General features: G+C 34.3%; 1 protein-coding gene across 1 annotated transcript in view; it reads right to left on the bottom strand.

Moving 5' to 3' along the window:
• Positions 1-21092, bottom strand: part of LOC108117097 (putative transcription factor capicua) — a 46000-nt gene extending 24908 nt beyond the window's left edge. Inside the window, 1 exon segment of the mRNA XM_017229306.2 lies at positions 19995-21092. The gene's annotated coding sequence lies outside the window, so the exon portion shown is untranslated.
• Between the last annotated feature and the right edge of the window lie 3881 nt (positions 21093-24973).

Genomic DNA, 24973 nt, shown 5'->3' with positions numbered 1-24973 from the left:
CGTGTGTTGAAGGATGGCGTTGGCGATGCCAATGGTATCGGCTGAAAGGCATCGAAGGATGAGTGCTGCTGCTGTTACTGCTACTGCTGGTCAGCGTCATCAGCTAAGTTAAGCTCGCCAAGAGTCCTAACCAAGTTAGCTCGCCGTAATTGGCTTCAACCGGCGCCACCTCGAACACCTCAATTAACTATAAATAACCACTGTTTCGCATACAAATAATGCACCACTAACAAGGGCAAATGGACAAATGGCCTTGCTCAGCGATATCTCTGTAAGTGGAGCACTTGAAAGTCGAGATCCTGAATAAATATACATCAAAACGATATATAGGTCAGTTGGATATCTGGTATTTGCAATTATCTACATATGCCGGCTTTAAATAATGCTTATTTGTGTAAATAAAAGTTATGAGAAGTTATGTTTAGGGATTAATGTTTAATAAGAACCTAAATGATTACGTAAATTTAACCATCAGTATGAATTTATCAACAAAACAGTTTATTTAAAGGCGTAGAACATATTGATTTATATTTTACAACATTTAGCATAAAACTTCTAATATATATAAGAGCATTGCGAACACGTTCTCTCCCATTTACTGTCAAACGTGAATTTGTATTGAGGTAAATAGAAAATCGAAATATAATATTATGTAAATATTTGACACCACTTAGCAAAATGCGTGTGTGTCGCATCGTGTCAGGCCCTATTTCCATTCCTATTTCCATTTCCACTTTCATGCTATCTGAATGATGAGGGGGATAGGTGAGACCCCCAGTTTAGACCCTTCATTCAGGCACGACAAGGAAATATGTACATGGGTATAAATAAATAAACCCAAATTGAAGGCATTTGGCCGGGTTGTAGTCGCGGGCTTGTCACTCTATTTACTTGACCACAATGTGTAGACGATGTTCTTGTTTATATATCTACTAATTGCGTGGCTTATCTCAAATTTCAGATCATAGCAAGGGGCATTGCGAGAATACTACTCAAGAAAACATTAAGCAAGGTGAGGAATAGCCAGTTGGAAAAATGTTGTGGCAGAAACTGAGATATACATAAAAATCGAAGTTGGCTTAAACTAAAGTATGTATATATATTTCAGTTTACCTCCGTAAAATTTCTTCAATACAATACAAAACACAAAAATGCATTTAGGCATTTCAACATTGTCTTTACTACATAGTTTCTCAATGTAATTATTTTTATTGATTTAAATTGTAGGAGAGACTAAAAACCTATGACAATCTTAGCTTACCGTAAAGTTCTCATTAATTTAAATGCAATTTGATCGACAATTCCATTACTGTTACAGTGCAACCTAAACCCCAATTTCCATTCAATTTGAATTCCCAAAATGCCCACAAACAACGTCCACACATTCCGAGCGATCCCCCTTCCGCATCTGTGGTAATTGGCTTACTGGCCTTTTGTGAGGCTCTGGTGTGTTGCCCGAGGAGTATGGCCTAAAAATAAACCTTGAGAATTATTTATTTAAACATGGCAAGTTCATTTTTTTCCCTCTTCTTCTTTATTTTTTTTTTTTTTTATCGTTGATTGACCGAAAGACCTAAACAAATATGTATGGTCCTAAGCGCAAAACCCTGCCCAAGCTGTAACATTTTTGAGGTTTTTTTTCGTTGGTTCGCTCTCGGGGTTCTGTTTATTTTCGCGTTGAACAAACAGGAAAGTGCGAACCAAAAGGATAATGTCAGGGACCCGGCCAGCTGAAAGGTCGTAGGTTGTTGGTCATATCGCCAGATGAAAATGTTTAACGCACATGTGCCGCTGTGGCATGGCATTTATTACTACACACTCGTACGTTCCTGACTCATGACACGCTTTGATTTTCATAAACCCAAGCAACTGACTTGGCTACCAACTTGTTTAGCAGGTCGCTGGTTGAGTCAGTGGTTCAGGTGCGTAACTTTAAGCTGGAGGGGTTTACGACAGCTCTCCACTCCCAGATTATCTGGGTCTTTATATCCCATTTAGCTGCGCCTCTGGTCTCGTGCTTAGTCAATATCCAAGAAATCTCTCCGCCAGTTTTCTTTGTTTTATTTCGAATTTCACAATTAGTGGAAACTTAGGCGGTAGAAAAGCGATTAGTTTGTGTGGGCATTGGGATAATATAGGTGATTTGATATCGTTTTTGGGGTTTTTAGAGGAAGTCTCTGAGAGTGGGATGATCCACGAAGAGTTTGTGATTACCAGGGAGCTGTTTTTCTGAGTAGAAAACTACAACTACAATTTTTTAATTTCTACGAAAAAGTTTATACGACAAAAATCACAAACAGTAACCCTTAAAAAATCTAAAAAATTCACAACTAAGATAATGTTTTCCAGATAACAAATTCAATTTCGTATTCACAGAATCCTTAACTAGTGTATTTATTTTAAACATAAATTCGCAGTTTCTAAACAAGCTCCTTCTAAGAATATTCAAGCAGGGAAATCTCTCACCCACTTTCAATCAATATCCAAAATACCCCCAGTTTTTATTTACAAATCAAGAGCACATAGCAAAGGTTCGTTCAGGTTTTGAAATCAATTTTATAATCGTGCCGGATCTGCGAGTTGATCATTTTGACATGTTAAATTAGTTATATTTTACAATCAAAGCTTTTAAGACCCTTTTTCACAAGACGATAAGTGAAAACAATAAACTTGAGCCCGAAATACTACGCCTACGCGAAAACTCACTGAGCTTCTGCCGACAGTAGGCGCCTGGCAAGAGCTAAAAAAAAACCAACAACAACATAATAATAGAAGTAAACAAAGGAAAAGAAAAAAAAAAAAACTACCCACGCTTTTGGGACAAGCCACTCATTAATTAATTTCATTGGATCTAAGATCTAAGATCCCCCTCCTGCGGTTCACCCAATCAACTCACGAGGGTCGTCGGGAATCGTGTCAAAAGCGGAGAACAAGCCAGCGGTCTCTGTGTAGGCCGTAGGATCGGGCATTGGGTATCTGGAGGTACTGGTTCTCCAGCGACTTGGTAACCTCCGAGTCTCATACCCATATCGCCTGCGTGGGCCGGCCGGTTTGTGCTCAAAACTCGCACAGTATTATAATAATTTATATATGTATACATACACATATGCTGCATACGATTTCATACTACGACCGTAGTAAATTAAAAGTGCAATCACGACAAACCCAAGCACGTCGCTGCCGCTTGCTTTTGTAACTGATTAGGTTGGGCAAAAAAAAAAGCAAAATAAATGTATATAATACTATACAAAGAAGCAGAGAAAAAACGACACAAAAACTGCATTTTGTTGATGCATGTGAAATAATGAAAAATGATGACAAGACCTTAAAGAAAAAAATAGCGGCGACAAAAAATGCGCTTGGAAAATCAAGGTTGCACATAAAGAAACGTGCCCATGTAATGGCCGAAGTTCAAACGAGAACATATCATATCAGTTTAGTAATTGTATTAAACGCTTGTGTCCAGTTGTATTTTTGCAGTTGCTTACTTATATAGATGAACTTAGGGTCTAGACTCTAGACTCTAAACAAATAATCTATAAGCAGAAACAAACTGGCAAACAAACATTCTCAAGATTTTTTAATCGAAGTTGCTAGACAATTTAAATGGCATACTCATATTCTTTAAATTACTGAATTAAAATAGATTTTAATGTTTAAAATTCTAGATAATCCCAAACATCTCAGCAAGAATATTTACCCCAAAATTGCATTTATCCTTTCAAGTTTCAACCATATTATGTCATCGAACTTTGGAAATGCATACCTGAAAAGCAAAAAGGAAAATGATACATTAGTTATTTAGAATTGTACAAATATAGATTATTGTTTGTTTAAATTGAATAAATAACAGCTGCGTTCCTAAGTATTCTGTTGAATGGGCAAACAGACTTTATAAAAAAACTCGTATATCCGTTTTCTACCCCTCTTTTCTGCTCATTTGTGGTAAAAAATATTCAAGAGAACTGTGTTAACGTAAAAAATACCTTTTAAAGGTCGCTCTTCTTTTTGATATGTCTCTGTGTAAACACAGTTTGATTTTGCTGAAGCTTCACAAGAAATCGACTTAATAACCATTTTTGCCTTTTGTGGTTTTTAATTACAGGGCGAAGTTGTATTTGGCCAGTTTTATACTTTTTTTGACGCAGCCTTTAGCATATAAAGCAGCTGTTGCTCATATCGTTTATGTGTGAAACTTAACACAGCTCAATTTGACCAAAAAGGCGGCATTTGGGGACAAATAACAAAATTTCAGCTAGTAGATAGATAGTAGTAGTAGATATGTGGCATGTATATGTATGTGTGTGTGTATAATTTATTCCACACACTCAGACAAGCCAGCCGATAAAGATAAACATGTAAATCAAACAAGAACTTTGACTGATGGCGACACCGCGACGCCTTCGTTGTTGCGGCATTTGTTGTTGTTCTTGCCATTTGGTGGCTGATTGAGTGGCGCCAACGAATTAATAACTTTCGAGAACCGCAATCTATCGTTTATGATGTGTGCAAAAAATTTCGATTTTCAGTGATTTTTTTTTTCTTGTTTTAGCCATTTTGAATGGCGCTTGCCGGGTGAGAATTAGCTTGGCAAACTATGGCCAAAAATCGCTACGCAAATTAAAAGAAAACAAACAATGGCTGAAGATTTATGGGCTTTAAATATTTTCACCAATGTGGGTTTCGGTGGTTAAAATGCAGAAAATAAAATCATGTTTTGCTTAGCAGAGTTTGAAAATTATTGTTTGATTTTTAACGATAATAATTGGATGAGTGAATGTAAGGAATTTTTAACATATTTTCTTATGGCATATTTCTAGTATTAATTAGTTTTAAAAACAAATAACTTTTACTGATTTTAGTTACCTACTCATTGGTCAAATTTAATGAAAAACGAGAAAGTTTATTTATTGCTTTCATATTCTCCTTTTTTATTATATTTATATTGCCTTAATTTTGCTCTTTTTTATTATATTTATATCTAAATATCTATAAATTTCGTTGTCAATTAAAGAAGGAAATTCCTAGGCTCGTGTTTATTTTAATAGCCAAGTTATAGCCATTTAGCCATTTCAAATATATCAATAAAAACACATACTTATTTTAGGCACTATCACTATAGACTTCCTATGTTTACAGATTCAGATTAACGTCATTATTGTTTATGCCAAAGTATTTGTTGCCAATACTATTTCGTTTTTGTTCCCATCATAACGCCAATTTAATCACGTAAAGAGCAACCAGCCAAATCAGTGTACTCAAACCCAACCAAGAATCACACTTATTTCGGCCTGAGAAAATATTTGCAAAAATAATCCCACCAAAATACATATGCATACACATAGATTTATAATGAAAAAATATATTCGTTTTGCTCATAAAATATAGTTGGCTAAACAGAAAAAAACCCAAAGAAAAAAAAAAGAAGGTGTGGGGCGGTGAAAGAAAGCACGTGGATGGTTGAGATTGTTTGCTTTATTTACGCAGCATTAAAATGTGTTTAAACCGTACAAAATACGTACACACAGGGAGGTATGTTTATATGTTCTCGAATGTATGGCAGGTGCATGGGTTGTTGTTTTTATTTTTCTTGATTTTATTTTTCGGGGCAAGTTGAAGGCGTCGGCAGGGGGCGGTGGGCGGTAAGAGGCCGCCGCATTGACGCGTGTGGAGCGTACGAAAGCGGCCAAAGTGTGTAGATATACATACTAATATATATACTTTTATCGGCCATATAAACCCGTACTACGCTCAAATGTGTAGATACTAACACATACATATACAAAGTCTTATAAGAAGAGTGTGTGTTCGTGTGTGATTCCAACGATTAGCGCATGAATGAAAAAATTATACGACGTTGGTAGCAAAATATTTTTACTTTTTCGGTTCATTTGGTTTTTGTGTTTTTGGTGGGGAGAGTTAAGGGGCCGCCGGCCTCCTTATCGAGGCCTCTACTGTTGCTCTTTTTATATAAATTACCTGATTATTCGTTTCGCTGTTAGAATAAAACCACACTAAATTGATTTTGGTTCTCTTTTTCCCAGAAATAGAGATATAATTTCGTATAGAGGCACAGACCCATCAGCAGATATGGCCAAGCCAATACTCGTGTGAATGTGTGTGTGTGCTTATGCGGAAAAATAGAAATATATGGAGGCTATAGAAACAGACGACAGACAAAACACAGGCCAACTTGTACTAATATATAAGTGCAGACAAAGGGAATAATGGGATATTTGGGTTATATCATTGGCCGTTGGATAAACACTTCGGTAAAAGAATGTTTTATTTATTCTGTAATTATACAAAGTGATCATTTTTTAAGTTTACATTTTAAATGTTATGTTTATCTTTAGAATAATCAACTATTATTATGTTTTTATGGCATTTAAAAGTATTGAAAGACAGGAACTACTCGGAACCGAACCAATTTCATTTATCAAAATTGCTCACTTTAACTACTTTTACTAACGTTAAAAGCCCATTAATAAGAACATAGTACATAGTATTTTGTAATAAAGAAAGTCGTGAGCTTAATAGTCGCAGCAGTTTACTGAAAATTACAAATCAAACCTACTATGTGATTAAATCACAAGCAATAATTTCAAAGGGGATTTTCTTTAACAACTTTGTGAGTTGAGTTAAAAGAGAAAAACTGGTTGCCTTTCTAGAGATTGTGTAATTGTTAATTTCTGAATTGATTTTACAGTCTAAATGGTAGGGTATTTATCAGTCGAACAGTTAATATCATCCTTTGTTTTTTTTCCATTAGTACTTTTTGTTTTGGTTGATTTTGATGCCTTATTTTTGTCTGTGTCTCGTCGGTCGCGGCTCGAAATAAGTTTCATTAATTAAAAATGAACAAAACGTGTTGTACGTTGGCGTTATATATTCATCTTCTACTTATAGATTGGCAATGTGCACACGTACTACGCGTTCACTGTACAGTGTACACTGCCCAAATATATATATATATATATATATCTGTATATATATTATATTTATTTATATAGTTATTTCTTTTGTGCTGTGTTTATCGTACGATGTCGCATAATTGAAGTGTGTTGATTGGTATTTCAGTCAGGCACCCGTTATTTTTTTTTTATTATTGTTATTTTCTTGGGGGCTCCCTTGAGTTTCCGCCGGAGAAGAGAAGTAGAAGTCTCCCTGGGGAGGGCGGATTTAGATAAGACCGGTGGAAAGAAACCACAGTGGTGGGTACCCCTGATATCTTTATCACCCGAGTTCTCGGTCTCAATCGAAGTTCTTTTCAAACGAAATCGAACCAGCTTTTATTTCTTATAAGCATTTAACAAGAAGTTAAGTTATGGCTGCCATGAAATGCAAACCAAGTTTCCTCAAGATAAAAATGGTTTATTAATAAGTCAACAAGTATATGCAATGAATGCACTTATCTCAGTTCAAATGTTGACTTATTAGTTAACTGATAATCGGTCCAATCCAATCCATGAATGCAATTTCATAAGGTTTGCTTCAAAGACATATATATAAACATATATATTGCAATCAATATGGTCTTTGGGTATTGATAAGCGTTTTGAGGGTTAATAAAAAAGCTTCATTTTCAGACCAATTCCTGTTGCTAGCCAAGCAAAATGGCAAATAAACAAACCCGTAAAAACAGAAAACATTCATCTGAAAACCAGTTTAAAAACTCCAATACATGCTCACAGTCAGGCAAATCAATTTAGTGAAAGAAAAGCACAAAATAAATAAACCAAAACCAAAATCTACAGAGAAATACATATAAAATTGCACATAAATGAATATAAAATCCAGACAAGAACTCCTCTGGTTCGTCTCCTTCTTTGAGATGCCTGTGGGGCCAAATAGCAACAAATTGTGTTTTTTTTCCATCTTATATATATATATAGGGGTATATATATACAGATATAGTCAGTCAGTGTTGTCTGCGAAGAGGAAACAAATATACATGTATTTTCCCAACTCATTCTCATTTTCTTTTTTACGTTTTACGCGCGCGCGATACCAAAAGAATTTTTACGCATACGTGTGTATGGATGTATGGGAGCAGTCCTTATAACATCACAAACCGAACCCCCCTTTAACAATCCTACACCAACGATATATGTACAAGCACCTCCCCAAACCACCGCCCGCATGTGTATCTCGATGGGCAGCTGACAGCGGGACTCGTTTCAGTTTGTTTTGGATGGGATTTTATGGTATTCCATAGGATAGCATTGGATCATATCAGCCTGTGGTGACGATGTCTCCTTCATGGTTTCAGGTTCGTTCTTCCCAACTGCCAAGTCCATTCTTTCGGGCCAAGTTGTATGATTTTTTCGCTGGACGTCGACGTTCTTACGTCCATGTTTTCCTTTTTACGCGCTTTTGTTTACTATAGATACACAACAAACTTTGAGATACAAATACTCGGACACGCATGTGGTATTTGTATCTCTCTATCTCTCTCTCTCTCGCTCTCTTTCTTAGTCATTAAAGCTTGAATAATACCTAAGTAAAAAAATAAACAAAAGCTGAAATATTATTTTCAAGCGTTTGAAAGGTGGAAAGAAATGCAAAGAAAGGCATCTAACAAATGCTACACTTGTTCTTCATTCCGCGTTGTTTTTGTTGTTGGTTTTCCTTCTTATTTTCCTCTAGTTTTTTGTTTTGGTATTTACTGACGCTTTTACTTAAGTGAATTTCGTGAGTAAGCATTACATAAACAGGTGAGTCGGATAATGTCTCTGAAATGGTTGCGACTGGGGAATACTCTTTAGTGAAAAATACTTCATCAAAATGTAGAACTTTTCTAGCTTCAACTTTTTTGGGAGAGTTTTTTTCCTGATTGTATTATCACCAATTAAAATTCTTAGATAAGGATTTTTTTATCTTTATTGAAATAATATTGTGTCCAATAATTTTAACAAGAAGTCCCAAAAACTTGAACTAGTTTAATTCCTAGTCGAATGTATAAAAAAATCATAAAATGTAATATATAAATCAATATTTTTTGGTGAAACTTTAGAGTTATAAAAGTTTGCCTGCCTTTTGATATTTTAACCAAATAAATTGAAAATATAACGCATTTTGATACTATTTTATGCCCTTTCTTGCAACATTTTTGTTAAGAAAAAAAAGTGAGAAATTGTTGAAAACAAATTCGATTAAATTTAATTAAAACGAATCGTTCATTACAAACTACCAACCACCATCGAACTTCGCCCGAATTTTCAACCTTTCTAACCAATTTAAGTACCCCATTCGAAGACGTTAATGGGTAGTTCAGGGCCTAAAGTTAAAAGGCAAACTGCGATACGATTTTCGGGGCTACCGTACATCGTCAGCAGCAGCAGTCGCAGCAACAGCAACAGCAAAAACAAAAAGAAAAACAACAATAACTAAAGCACGAACCACAAATACCACTAAAATCGAATTAAGTAGCGGGAGGAGGCACTCAGGTTTATTTGCTTTTTGAGTGGAACAGCGGATAAAAGCGGCGGGGTGAAGGGTTGTGTGTAATTTGGTAGTTTACTCAAAAGTGTGCCTCATGTGGATTATTTACCTTACAATTTAACAGGTAGCCCAGAGAGGTATGTATCTGTATAAGGGGAGTATATCCAGTGGAAGGGGAACCACAGGGGATCAAGTAAAACATTTATCTACCTGAATATGTTTGAGCTGAAATTCACGTGTACTTTTCAATGATAAATATTAATCAACCTAATGGGGAAATACGTTTGAAGCTCTCATAAAATAAGTACTCTAATCAAAATAATAGTAAAAACCATTTCATTATCAGCTTGAAATTTCCAGATTTAAACAAGTTAACCATTACTTATTTATTGATAAACATTAAACAATCTAATGGGGAAACACTTTTGTAGATATCAAAATACACATTTATAGCACAAATCTAAAGTTATAAAACTTGTTCTAGTTTACTTCATAAAAATAACTTTCAAACTCTTCCCGTCATCATTTACTGTTTAGAGTCCAAGCTGACATGACTTTGTCTTGATATCAACAAATTTATTACTTGATTTATTGGCCAGTTGATTGATGAAGTTCTTGCTAGTGTAGGGCATGATAACTTTTATAATACAACCCGAGACTTGGGAGAAATCAGCCAACCAATATCACACACCTGCTGCCACTTATGATTACAAATTCAAGATTAATTGAAATCAGCAGGCGGTTCACAAACGTAAACAAAACCACGGTATCCAATATTTAGGTATTTCAAAAATAATCAAACGAAATCTAAATACATTATATAATGGAAGGAAAATGAGTAAGTATCCATAAATAAATCATAACCAATTATCGAACCATAAAACTTTTCATAGAATTTTTAAAATATAATATAGATAATAGCAATTTAGGTGTCATTTGTATACAGCTGCTTTGGTTTGCTTTAGCTCTCTAATAATGATATAAGTCATTTGCATAATGAAAATTAATAATGATATCCATTATAGTGTACATGTATCTATACTAGATCTGGGTAACAATCGGTATATACAAAATGGATTGAGCATGACAACCGACAGTTGACAGCTAAACAACTCATTAATGAATAGCAAACGCTTCACCAGCACTAGCTACACTTTTAAGCTTATTACGGAACACACTCTTTATAAACTTATATATATATATATATGATATGTACATACAATATCGACAACAGCCGGCATCCAGTGCACACCAAACTACACTGAGCGCTTTATATAGATATTCATTCCCCCAGTTCGTATAACACAATCATGAGTGTGTATAGCACTTGAAATGGCAAATGAATGACATGACTGCGTACAAACTGACTAACTGTCTGAGTGACTGACTGACTGAGTGACTAACTGACTGACTGAGCAACCAATCAACCAGCGAATGAACGAATGATCGGACGACAGAGCAACCGACCGCCAGACGAGTTAAGATTAATCAGAGACCCCGACCATATAGCACTACAGTGTCGAACAACACCTTAAATCAGTCAAAAATAGATGAAAAAATAGATTAGCTATAGAAAATTGAGAGCTCAAATGATTTCCAAACAATTAAATGGCAAATTGAATGGAAGTTTGGAAGAATTGTGATTTAGAAAATCAAATTAAATTAATATTTTTAGTATTTTATATTTCAATTATTAAAGGTTATTTCTAGAGTAATACCTACCCTTTCTTATATCGTGACATTTCCTCATATATCTAAATATCTAAACTTACTGCTAAACACTTTCGAACCGCACTGTATTCGCATGCATGTGTGTATTTATAAGTTTGATTTTAATAGTGTGTGATATGGGTAAAGAGTCGACACAATATAATGGTTTAAATGCCATATCAGCAACAGTGAATAAGAGTAAAACGCTGAATACAAATTACAACCCCCCATACCAAGCCCCTCCAATTTGCTACCCCTTAACCAAAAAAAGCTACTGAATTATGTATATATATATACCTATATATATGGAGATAAAATAACAGGCGATTCTCAAGCAGCAATAGCACCCAAAAAAGAACTACAAACACACTTGCACAAAAGTTGTTGTCAACAAGTTTACGACTCGAAACCGCTAACACATATAGATTTATACATTATATTTATACAACTTTGTAACTCTCATCAACGCCCAGCCCCCATTCCTATCAGTTATAATCAGCCAAGTTTCTTTTGGCTTTTTAGTATATCTCAAATTCAAGTTTAGTTTTCGTTTCGCTTTGTTTTGTAGTTTTTGCTTATTTTATTTTATTTATATTTATATTCTGACGTGCCGTGAGTAATAACTGTATAGATTATCTAGGTCCCAAAACTTTACGCAGCCTGGTTGTTTATTTTTTTAGCAGTTAGCACGCACAGGTTTGTCAAGGAAACGGCGTAAAAGTAATTATTTTAATGTGCAGAAAAAATGAAAAAACTTTGATCAGTAAAAAAAAACAATCAACATTAAACAATAAAATTATACAAACTGAGTAGGCACAACTAAGTAAAAAGCTTTCCTGCGGTTTCATTTCAAAAGAAAAATGTCAGTGATTATTTAAAACCCGTTTTAGTCACCGGAAATATTAATGAAATGATTAAATAATAAAAATACAGATAGTGAAACCATGTTTCAGGAAAACCCCAGGAAAACTTACATCTTTCTTATTAAGAATATTTTCCAATACTGCTTATTAAACTAAAAAAATCTTTTGCTATTTGCAACTTTGTAAGAAAAACCACAACAAAATTACTTTTATATGCCTTATTTTTAGTCCCAAAAAATAAATAATAATAGCCCAATTAATTGATTCATTTAAGTTCGAAATTTCTCTGTTCATTCACATGAAATTGGCAAATAAAGTTCCTTAAGTATAATTTATGATTGCCCGGCTACAGCTGTTTGATCATTTTCATTAGACGCCAGCAAAGCGAAGCACTTTAAAAATGTATTTGAGTTAAAACTACACAAAACAGCCAGAAAGTAATAAATTTTATTGCAAAATTGCCTTTTCATTCATTTCGCCTCAAAAGCAGATAAAAATGTGTTTTATTTTTTTGCTTTTTGCTATTGTTGTTAACAAATACAGAGGCGCATATGTATGGGTTTTTCATTAAGAATGAATTCATCGTTGTGTCTGTTTTGTTTGCTTAGTTGGAGAATGTCTGTCTGTCTATCTATCTGAATCTATATAGAGATATGTATGATGCATTACTTTTAGATATTCTCAGTGACTGACTGAGAATGAGAGACGCGACTTTGCTAAAGCAAACTGAAATAAATAAACAAATTCTAAGGAAATTTTATGTTAGACAAAATGAAATAATATGGAAATTGTATCTGGAATTCTAAAATCTGCATTTGCCATTAAATAGTCTCTTGTATATACACTCAATGTAAAAGTATTAATGCCTGAAAAACTGATAGCTGCTATGCAGTTGGCAAGGCGAGTATTTGACCAATTGACAAACTGACTGACTGATGAAAATCAATATACAAAAAAATGTCCATACTCGTGCATGTTAGCTCGTCGCAATATATATGTTTGCCACTTTGCCGGCTTATCATTATTAAAATACAAAAATTTAAATTACATATTGACTTATCAGCGTATGTATGTATGTATGTATGAGTTCCCTTTTTTTTTTTTTGCTTTTTTTCTGCTTCTTTTCACCTCTTCATGTTGATTGCGGTTGAGCTTGTGTGAGTGAGTGTGTGTGTGGATTGATAAGTATGCCCCTTGTTTACCTCGTCAACATTTTTTGCATTTTCTTAACACATTAAAATATTTTATTTCAAATTTTTGAATAACTTTTTAATGTCTAAAAAGGGGAAATATCAAATCAAGTCAGATTAGCCAACATTTTTACTCAGCATTTTAAAAAGGAAAAATATTTAATATATAATTATTAAAAAAACGATTTTAAATTTTTGACTGAATTAGGCGCTTCTTTAATTTAAATAATACAAACAGTAATTTAATGTTCTTCATTTTGTTTAAAATTCAATACATTTTGAATTTTTTTTTTGCTTCTACTAAATATTAACTCTTTATATGCTAAAAAAAAGTTTGTTAAATGCCTTTTCATATATATTTGGCAAGCTGCTAAACTCTCTAGATAATGTGATCAGTTTCTATCTGAGTTACTAGTTAAGTTTTAATCCCCACAATAATTGCACGCCAACACTTGAAAAAGTTTCTTTGTTCTAAGTATTTCAAACGGTAATTATAATCTTTATTTGTTTGCTTAAAATCAAGTGCTAATAATTCAATAATAAATATTCACAAATATATTTGTAGAAAAGTAAAAGCTTTAGAATATCTGGTTTGATCTTGATTTGACCACATAGGCCGGTTCTGAAAGCCGAAACGGATACCGAGACTCTAACAGTAGCCAAAAAAAAAATCAGCAGCATTTAGAGCGGTGCACAAAATATAAAAAAAAACAACCGAAAACCAAAATTTTTTTCCGGTTTGTTTGGTGGTTTTTTTTTTGTGATTTTTTTATTACAGCATAGATTTGCGAACCGGTTTTGGGACTGTTTTCAGTATTAAATACCACAATTTATGTTGTTTCGTGCGCCGAGTGTGTGCCATTGTTGGGGCCAACAAACAAACATTTGCCGGCTTATTTGGAACGTGTTTTTTATAATACAGGATAAGCGCTTAGCTATCGCATTGAATTTGAATAAAAAATTGTCACAATATACATATATATATATATATGTAGATATATATTCACAGAAACCGAAAGCTGTGCCCACAATTCTCGATAAGGAAATGAACGGAGTCTGGGGTCTGGAATCTGGAGTGGGGGATACTACACGATGAGTAATACCAGAAACGCTAATGAGGCCAAGACGGCTTACTCATCGAAGATGTCCGAGGAGTGCTGGAGGTGGTAGTATCCATTCCTACGAACAGGAAGGCAAAGGAAAATGCAAATCCCCAGCAGCAGTATATCAACGAAAAGGTATTATATTTTTATAGTTTATCAAAAAATAAGAAAAAAAAACCTGTTCAAGCTGCCCCCTCCACTCGACTTGATTCATATTTATACCTATTATTATGAGCTTCCAAACAATACAAAAAAAAAGAGAAACACAATTCTAATATGAAACATGAACGTTAGATGGATTCACAACAAAGAAGTTTAAGGCTTTGATTCCAGTACGAGCGAGCTAACCAAACCAAACCAAAGCAAATACAAATCGCCGAGTTCCAAAGACAACTTCTTGTTTCCTTCTTGAACATTCCGGTTCTTTGGATACTCTTTTGGGCCAGAAGCGGCGGGTGCAGGGAGAATCAGAGAATCAGTCAGATAGAGAGAGAAAGAGGGCCAAGACCCAGAAGACGTAATTAATGATCCCGAAAACGTTGACGACGGCAACCAGCAACCAACATCAGCAGAGGCAGAATTAAACCCATGAAGGGGCAACGCATGTTTTGAACCTTTTTTTCTGTTTTTGGTTTTGGCCTGGCCTGTTGGCAGATGAAATACCAAAAGTGGAATACAGGTGCGGATTAAGGTCAGACGGTCGAATGGAGCCCGAGATTGAGTGAGTCGAGTCGAATCAATAAGGCTGGACATTTCCCCACAGATGTACCCAGTTTTAAATATTAGTCATTTAAGCTTAAAGAAGCTTGAAACAAAAATTTAAAAATAGCTATCAAAGCTTATAAATCATCATGCTCCTAAGTATTATAGTTTAAGCAAAACAAATAGTATATAATTTATTCAACTTTTAAAAAACATTTTTCATTTACTTCACAGACTTAGTGATTAACAAGTTTGTGCTCAATTAAAAAGCTCAGAAAAAATTGCAAGCTACTGTGACTTATACTAAAGAATTTTTAAGAATCGAGAAACAAAGGTTGAGATAAAATGATTGTTAATGTTTCATATTTATTGAATCATTTCTATTTAACTGGCAAGTATATTCATCACCACGTTTTATTTTTAGTATTTTCTTCTTTAATCATTTAAAAAAGAAATATTTTTATAAACTATTTTGTACTAAGCCTGGAATAATAATAAAAGTAAACCGCAGCAAGAAAAACTTTTTCAAGAAATATCTTTGCAGACTCCCCAACTGGATGCCATAAGAAGTTGTACTACAACTCGATGTTTATAGTATTTGTAGAATGCTGAGGGGCGAGTCTGCAAGACGTACTACAAGATACACAGCAACAACAACAGCAAAGGCTAACGCAACATGGAAACCGGTCTGTGGCAGCAGCAGAAGCAACAACAACGAGTTACACATCAATGTGTGTTGCCCATACACACAGATACAATGCCACCTAAATGTGTGTTAGTGTCAAACAAGAAGACCAAGATATTATAACATGCGAGGGGAGTTTTTTTCGGAGGGATGAGGGGAGTTTTATAGAAAGAGAGCCAAGAAGCAGACGCAAAATGAGACTCTACATAGCCCCCACACTCACACATCCAAACGAACCTACCTCCTTCTTCTCGGCTTTCCATATTCTTGAACTTCAAAAAGTACAACACGATGAAAATCGAACAAAAAACCCAGCATAAAACAAATAAAAACGAAGAAACAAACAACAACGTCAAGTCGTCAGACAGCTACTGGTGTTAACCCGTAGTACATAGTAGTAAAAAGCAGTCAGCCACCAATACCCAGATACATATATACGCACACATACATATATATATATACGCGCGGCGTACAACGCTGCGTATACGCCATGTCTGGATGACAACGTCTTCGCCGCCTTTTCGCCTTCTTATCGTTCGTCTTCTGAGTTCTTTCTTCCTCATCACATCTCTGCTCTTCCCCCGACTCCTTGGAGCTAATGCTCACTGTATATATATGCATGTGTATATATATATATATATGCCGATTCGCTGATGATCGTCATCTGTGCAGCCTGCACACCAAAAGTTCCAAGAAGAAGAGAAGAAGAGGAAGCCTCCAAGTACCAGTGATATTCCATACACAAACACATACACATAATCTGAATACAGTAGCCAAGGGATTTAGTGTGCAAGTCAAATGGGAAAACCCCCAATACTCTTACTGAGTGATAATATATATCATTTATCCCAGTTTCACTTTATCATTTACTCTGGAAATTATTAAGATATACTATATGCATTTCTTCCTCAAGTATTACGCATTAGTCTCAAACACTATCTAAATTCACTTGATAATTGAGTGATTAAGAGCATTTATAATATGTTTTTCATAATAATAATTAAATCATTTAATTTATATGAAAGATATTTTAATAGGTCAATACTTTAGATAAAGCTTATATACTGTCTTTACGTTAAATCATTCTTTATATTAACATGATTATCATAAACTATAAATTACCACCATATCTAAAGACTAGTACTATAACTATAAACGGTTGTTACTTTAATTTCAAAAGAGTACTATAAAATAAAGGGTTTTATACTAGATCCAATTAACGATTTACTTGCGTAATATGGAATTATTATTTTTACTTTTATAAGCTACTGAAAACATATGCACATATTTAAGAATAAATATAAAATATTTTAATTGATAATAATAATCTTTTTTTTTTAATTTAAATATAAAAATATTTTGTTTATATTACTGTTTATTATTCATTGGATCTCAAAGAAGAAATTGGAGTGGAAAAATTTCTTAAATATATAATTATGAGACTTCAGCTGCAATAGAAATATAATGTAAAATGGTTATTTTTAATCTTAACATCCAGATCTCTTATATACTCCATTAAATAAACAATATAGCCTATCAATACCCTACAACTACTCCCTATACCCTAAACTTTTTATATTCCATCTACTCAACTCTTGGCACCGAACTTTGACTGCGACCATATGCCGGAATAAAGACTCCGATTCATTGCGGTCTTAGTGTAGACGAGGCTAAATCGGCAGCAGACAGAACTTTAAGACCATCCATTACAAATGCTTTTCTTTTCATTTTTCTTAATCTTTTTCATTTCGTGTTTATATTTCGATCTGGGCATGACTGCTGCTGGGGATCTGCCTGAATGCCTGCCCTTCTGTCTGGTCTGGGGTTTTTTTTCATGCTCTACATGATCTGGTTTTGTCTTGGATTTTGGGCAATTTCAACTTTTTGATGGATTGTTATTGAAGTTTTGGCCGTTTGAGTTGGGCTGTTTGTTGTTTGCAGCTTTTGTGGCTTATTTCAACTTTTTAATGGTTCTCATCTCGGTTTCTGTTCGGTCATGTAAACAAAAGATCTTGAGTTACATAAACATATATCATGTAAATGTGTTTTTTCTAAGTCGAAAAAGAAGATGATTTGTTCAAGGTTCTTACAAGATTTTTCAGGGGTATTTTGTAAAGCTTAGGGCTATAATAACTAATGACAATTAAATGGAGGTTTCATGTGGAAAATATATGAGGCAATATGATTTAGCTAAATAACTTCCTCATAATAGCTTTTAGGGGATCTAGTTTCTATTAATCAAATGAATCTCAATTTCTTTAAGTGCATTGGCCTAATTGAGAAACTAGCTTCAATACCAAAATTGGCTCATTGTCCTGTCCATAAAAGGCACACACTCACATACACCATTAAAGCCAATGTAATAAAATACGAAACAAAAAATAACTAGGCAAGAAAAACGTGCCATGCCTCGAATAATGAAGTTAATAATAAAAATGAAAAAAAAAAAAATAGCAAAAACATTTGCCGCTAACGATAAACCAAATTTGTACAAATAAAAGAAATTAATAAACAATCGGCGTGCGCGTTTCTTTAGCTGTATGTGTACGTGTGAGTGAATTACTAAGTTTTTGCCACCAAAGTTGGATTTGCCACATATAGTACACTAACTATATAGTATATATATATATACAACTCAAAGTCGTAGACATAGCAACGGGTTTATTTCTGTATCGCAGTTTGGATTAATTCACAGAACAAACGGCTTGCCAATTAGCAACAAAAACTTCTTGCCGTTGATTAATTATTCCAAAAAAAATAACCCCACCTACTACCCATATGAGCGAATGACAATAAAATAATTATAGAAAATGTGTATTGGCAAAAAGCAGAAAATAACAACAAAAGTGAGGCCAGCAATAGGAGTGAAATCTGCATTATAAATGTCATTTAAACACGCCTTTTGGTTGTACAAATACAATAGTATTTTGTACAGTAGTCATTCTAAAAAAAATTAGATAATATGTCATTAAAAACAAATAAGAAGGGAAAATTTTCCCGATATTATTTTGTCATTAAGCAACATTTTTTGAAAATTAAATTTTTGGTTTTTAGTTTTGACTTTTGGTTTCTTCTTTCACAATGACCACTGTACTAGCTCATTGTGTGTATGCATTACTTTTCACATTGGCGTTGTTGCTGCTGCTAAGTGCGTCTAGTAATTTGCTGATAATTATCAACAAATGCGCGCTCACGCACATTCAAATGTAAATTAGGCAGTAGAAAGGGTGGGAGAGAGCGAGCGAACGAGAGAGAATAAATTGGGCAGCAACAACAATAACAAAGGCAACGCATCGCTCGAATCTCATGAAATGCAGTTGCCAGCGAGAGTTTTGTTGCTAATTGCACACATACATACATCGATGGCCAGCCAGTCAGAGTGCAAATGCGTTTGTGTGTGTGTGAGGGGGATACGAGGTGGGGCGGTTAACTTCAGTTGGTAACAGTTGGACAAATGCACAGAAAGAAAATAACTTCATAAAATTTATCTATTTGAAAGTGAATTCTAAATATCCTACAAATTCTATAAATGATTTTATTTTAAAAATACTTTCATTAATCCCTAAAACTATTTATTAATATTTCTAAAATTTATGAGACCCCCGATAAGTATAAACTATTTCTACCTGTGCACCTTGCTTTTATTAACTTATTTGCTGCCAACGGAATCTCTCTTATACTAATCATGATTTCCCTAATGAAACCCTCCAAAAACCAGTCACTTTTATCTTTAGCTAATTTCAGTAGCCGATTCTCACTCCATTGTTTTTTTTACAAAAACTGAGAGCTTAATTTGAATTTCAACTTTTCACATTTAACATATCAATGATAAAGAATGCACACAGACACAAACGCACATAGAAATTCTATGAGCCATTGTTATACCTTCTTTTTTTTTTTTTTTATGAACAATATGATGTGCAAATGTTCAAAGCATTGTTGCTTAACTTTTTTTATTTTTATTTTTTGTTAACAAAAGGCGAATAGAATTTCTCGAATACAAATTTCGTGGCCTGACCAGCTACAACAAATAAATACGGTCACACCGAAACCCCATTGCTTCTCTCTCACCTTCTCTTTCCAAGAGAGCGGGGGTGTGCTGGTATGTGTGGCTGTTTGTGGAAATGAATGAAGCGCTGGCTTGCCAACAACGTAAAAGCAAGTGTAAGAGCGAGCAAGGAAAAGGGGGAACAAGAGTGGAAAGGAGAGAGTGAAAAAGAACGGAAGAGGGAGGGGAAATAAGAAATTTTCCAATTGGCAAGCACACACAACATGGGGTATAAGAATTTGCGCTTACCGTTTTTCACTTATTGACGTAGGCGTTCGTTTCTCTCTATATATATTTGTTTTTAAGCGTATGTGTGTGTGTTTATATGGCTCTTTCTTCACTTTTTTTTATTTGCTCGGTTTGTTTTTGTTATGCAAAAGGCAAAAGATTTTTTTGGTTGTACACTTTAAAAACACAAACACTTTAAAAATTATTTAACAGCTCGGTTTGGCTGGCGGTTCTTGCTCTCCCGCGCTGCACATGCACTGCGAATAAAAATGTTGGCTATATTATGTATTTGTTGGCTGGCTGTGGAAAACGCGAACCGACGAACCGAAAACCGTGAAAAGTGTTTCATTGAGGAAAATTGAAATGAGCGCTCACAGCATGTGACTCTCTCGCGCTTGCTCTCTCTCTCTGTCGTTCTCTGCCTCTATTTTTTGGCTGGCTGGGGCCAGTGTTGCCAACTCAGCAGCAGAGCCCCAATGCCACTAAGCCGTATTGGGGAAAAGGAGTATGCAAAAGCAAAGCTCTGCTTCAGATACTCCAATTCTGATTTGAACTTATTAATTATTTAATTGGGATTCTCGGGCAGCTGTTTTGTGGGCTGGCAACACTGCTCCACTGAACAGACAGCGCGTCGACGTCAGCGTGTGATTGTGTGTGTCTACTGCTCTCTCTCTCCCTCTCTTTTCCACACGCGCATTTTCGATTGATTGTTTTTGTTGTTGTTATTATTATTATTTTGCCTTTTTTTTGGGCTTTAATCCAATATTTAGCAAGTATCTATGCAGCTTAGTTTGTTTTTCCCAGCTCTGTTTTACTTGTTTTCACACCTACACTTGTGCGTGCGCTCGGTTTTGTATGTGTATGTGCGTGCGTGAGTGCGTTGTATTTGCAAATGAATTTCAAATTGCGTTTAATTAAAAAAACTCGTAATAAACACCTGGTCACGAACCGTTTTATTCACAAAATGGCAGTTTTGGCTCTTATTGGCTTTTGGTGCGCGGGGCACAAGAACAATTCACAAGAGCTCCACCTTCCGACATCCGCGACACGCCCGCCTACGCTTTACGTTTGAACGCGGCGAAATTGGATTTTCAAATCGTCAATTTTTCTACGTATACGTGTTTTTATATGTGTTCGACGTTGTTTGAGATCGAGCGTCTCGAGACTGCTTCGAGCGGTTCGGTCCAAGCTCGAACCGCTCTCTTTGAACGGAAATGTTGAGGCGCCAGTCTCCCGTTTGCTGTTTAAAAAACATTGTGTATTAAATATTTTTTTTGAAAAAAAAGTAATGCTAAGCCTTTTAAGAGAGGAACGTTAGAGTTTGACCAAAGCCGTTTCAAACTGTTTCAATCTTTTCGTTTTTAGTTTGGTCTAGGTTATTTTTGATTCGAGAGTAAGAATTTTGTTTTGAAATTGCTTTAGTAGTTCAACTAGGAGGCACCGGTGTTGGATATTGCTGGGAATACATCAGCTGTTCGAACATGTGCGATGGACCAACCATAGGTTGCAGCACTCTAAAGAACTGAATGCGAAAGAAGAGTACAGATAGTACGTATTGAATTGAAGAAGTGATGGCCTTACCACTCACAAATGTATCGATATTTTCAGTATTTAATTTCGATAGTTATTATTCGTTATTGAAATTGTGTATTCCTATTTACTAAATTTTTAACATCCACCATCTCATTTTTTAACAGTTTTATTTATATATTCGGATAGCTGTTACATGTATGCCACATTTGCAACAAATAATAGAAAATGTTTGCGGATTATATAGAAGTCGACTAAAAAGTAGATCTGCCTCTTACTTACTAAGTAAATAATTTACAGACAAGTTAATTTTTTTTTATATTCTCAATGCATATAATATTTAGTAAATAAATTTTTTGCAAATATCTAATCTTATTCGTTGACGGTCTGGCAATGTCGGTTGTTGCATTGGCTAGCCAGGGTTGATTGGAGGGTGTATTTGCTAGAGAAAAATCCTTAACTGCGCACAGTGGTACGGAATTAATTCACCGTTAATTAGGGCTTTCAGAAATATAAATATGAAAATTCTAGTTTCTAATTATTAAAATTTTATAGAGTTTTAAATTGTTTTACCCTTTAAAGTTTTCAATATATTCTTCGTTAAGTACTAAGTTTAAATAAAGAATAAAATATTTTCCGTTTTTGAGTTAAAATTTTCTTTAAAAGGTAAAATCTTGTTTCTTTTTTCATTTGTTATAATAATTATTAATATAATGATCCTTAGAATAATTATTAATATTTTATAATTAAAGTTACTAATAATTTTATTTTTAAGAACAATAAAACTTTAGAGTAAAATATTATTTAATGGCAACTCTAAATTTTAGTGTGGCGTTAGCAGCTAAAAATTCCTTCTTAAAATCCAGCGCGCCAGATTTTAAAAGCAATTTCAGCTTGATGATTTCCCATTAAATTTCGCTTTCTTGAGTGGATAATTTATGAATGCACTATCGCCAAATTAGACGCGCTCCTATGGAAAAGCCGTAAAAAAGTGCAAACATTCATCAAATTCGCGCCGGAACTTTAGAAATATGAAAACCGCGCTATGTGACCCGTACACCTGCTGCCGGCTTGTGACATAAATTACGCATACGTCGTGTTAACCGTGGGAAAAACATATAAATGTGTTTGCCTCCTCTCCTACCCCCGCAAAACAGCTGCAAAAATACAAATTGTTGTACCTTCTGCCGCTGTTGCTGCTGCCTGCTGCTGCTATTATTGCCATAACTTTAGACTTTTATGAGCAGTCAAGTCTGAAGGAGAATTCTTCAGCTTCTTCATCGGGTTTCAGCCTATGAAAATGTAACACTTGAAGTTTAATGAGCCGAAAAGTGCAAGTCGGGTTACCAAGACCCAAAAATATTGGCTTCAATTAATTAATTGATGCTGTGGTTGGGAAAGAGTGAAATTTCTAACACTGATTTAGGAGTAAATAATTATGGGATTTATCAAGATGGAGTTAGGAAGTGAGTTGATTAAAAGTCGTAAGTAAAATGGCTATAACTTTTACAACTTTCACTTAAGAAATATTTATGGTAATAAATAAAATTATGAAATTTCTGAAACTGTAAACTAACTAAGAGTAGTCTAGTTTAAAGTCTAAACTAATTTTACAAATTGCTTTTTGTGTATAAAATCATTAAAGTATCTAATATGTTTAAGATAAACCTTAAAAATACAGTTTTTTTATATATACTTAAAACTTTAATTTTTACAACACAAATGTGATCAAACGCCATCCTAAAATCATTCATCAAAATGCATCATAAAATTTTAGCAGTTTGCCTTTCGCATTAATTAGCATCGTGAATGTCGTCGTTGGGTTTTTTGGTATTTAAAATAATAATCCTAATTTGCCACACCTGTCATCAAGATTTTATGTTCGTATACGTGTGTGAGTGTGTGTCACTGACTGGAGCTGCACAAAAAGTAATTTGTAAAATTCTCAGCTATAAAACATTTAAAATAAAAAAGGTGGGAAGTGTCAAGCAAAGACACCCCCCGAATCAGCAACCCCCAAACCCCTCCTCACATAACTCTCTTGGCCAACACATTTTTCGCATTTAGTTTGTAATAAAAAGAAAACATTAAAAGCGAATATTCCGTTCACAACCGACATTACGGCAAGTTGTGGTTAGTGGGGGAAATTCCAAGAGCGTTAAGTTGATTTTTTTTTTTTGGATGCTGATGGAGTTTTTCCTGTTGGAAAATATGACTAATGGTTAGAGGGGTTTTAGTTTGAACTGAAGGAAGTTCAGCCATTTGGTATGAATTAAAATATCAAAAATAAGGATTTTTAAAAAAAAGTTTATTGTAAGTGAAAATTTTTAAATTTTTTAAATGATGAACAAGATTTTTTGGTAGATATTTTGAACTATTAATGCTTCCAGTTCTTCTTGAAGAAAATTACATATTTCAATCTGAATTTATAAAATTGAATTACCATATATTCCAAAGCTCCCTTAGAATTCATAAAAAGGGTACCACAAAGTTGTGAATCCCTCCAGCAGATTTCTTTGTTGTTTCAAACTTTCGGTTTTATCAAAATGCTTTTTCCCTTTATTTAAACATTTCCCAATAGCAAATCTTTTCCAAAAGGTTAATATTTATTTTCCACAAAAAAGTGTAACCAAACAAATCAATACGTTTAAAGGCTTGTAAAAAGAATTTAATAATAATATAAACCCGCAAACAAAATCTTATTTACTAGTTGCATTTTTTTAGATAGATAAAATTGCAACATTTTTGACAAGTAATTAAAATTCCTAATTACTAACTAAATAACAAGCGAATAGAATAAAAATAAGCACTAATTTGAGGGCTCATCAAAATGGTTTAACGAATGTGAAGCGTGTTTAATTTTAAATTAATTATGCCCACAAGCTCTCCAATTTTACATACTCACACCAACACACATTTTAAATAATGAAATTTGCGCATAAAACTTTAGCTCCCTTGCTAAACGAGTAAAAGAGAAAAAAGCTGAAACACACAAAAAAAAGAAAAAAGGAAAACAAAAAACAATGTTGCATGCAACACACATCAAACAAAACAAACAAGCTGAATGGGGGAGCGAGAGGAAATGGGCGGAAAAGTCAGTCTACAAAAGAGTTACAAAATGACCAGCGGGTATTTTGCTTTTTTTAGCTTTCATTTTCTATTTTTCCGCCATTCTTGTTTTCGTTTTGGCCAAGTTAATTGGAATAGTTTTCGCCAAACATAAACAAGCTTCAAGAGCAGATAGTGCGGCGGTTTTTTTGGTTTCAGTGGCTTGGTTACATATTTGATGTGTTTCGCTGCTCAGCAGAAAGCTTGAACTTTATCATATAAATTAATTTCGTAAGAACCTTGAATTTCCAGCCTGAACTTAACAAACTTTCTCCCCTTCTTCGAATGTCCTTTGCCATATTTCTGGCCAGGCATAAAATTTGATTTAATAACCGCTGTTGGCTGCCATAAAAATTTTAGCC

Source organism: Drosophila eugracilis, unplaced genomic scaffold, assembly GCF_018153835.1.
Source record: "Drosophila eugracilis isolate 14026-0451.02 unplaced genomic scaffold, ASM1815383v1 contig_440, whole genome shotgun sequence".
NCBI lineage: Eukaryota > Metazoa > Arthropoda > Insecta > Diptera > Drosophilidae > Drosophila > Drosophila eugracilis.
Note: the sequence above shows the minus strand (reverse complement) of the source record. Positions and strands in the feature narration are given on the sequence as shown.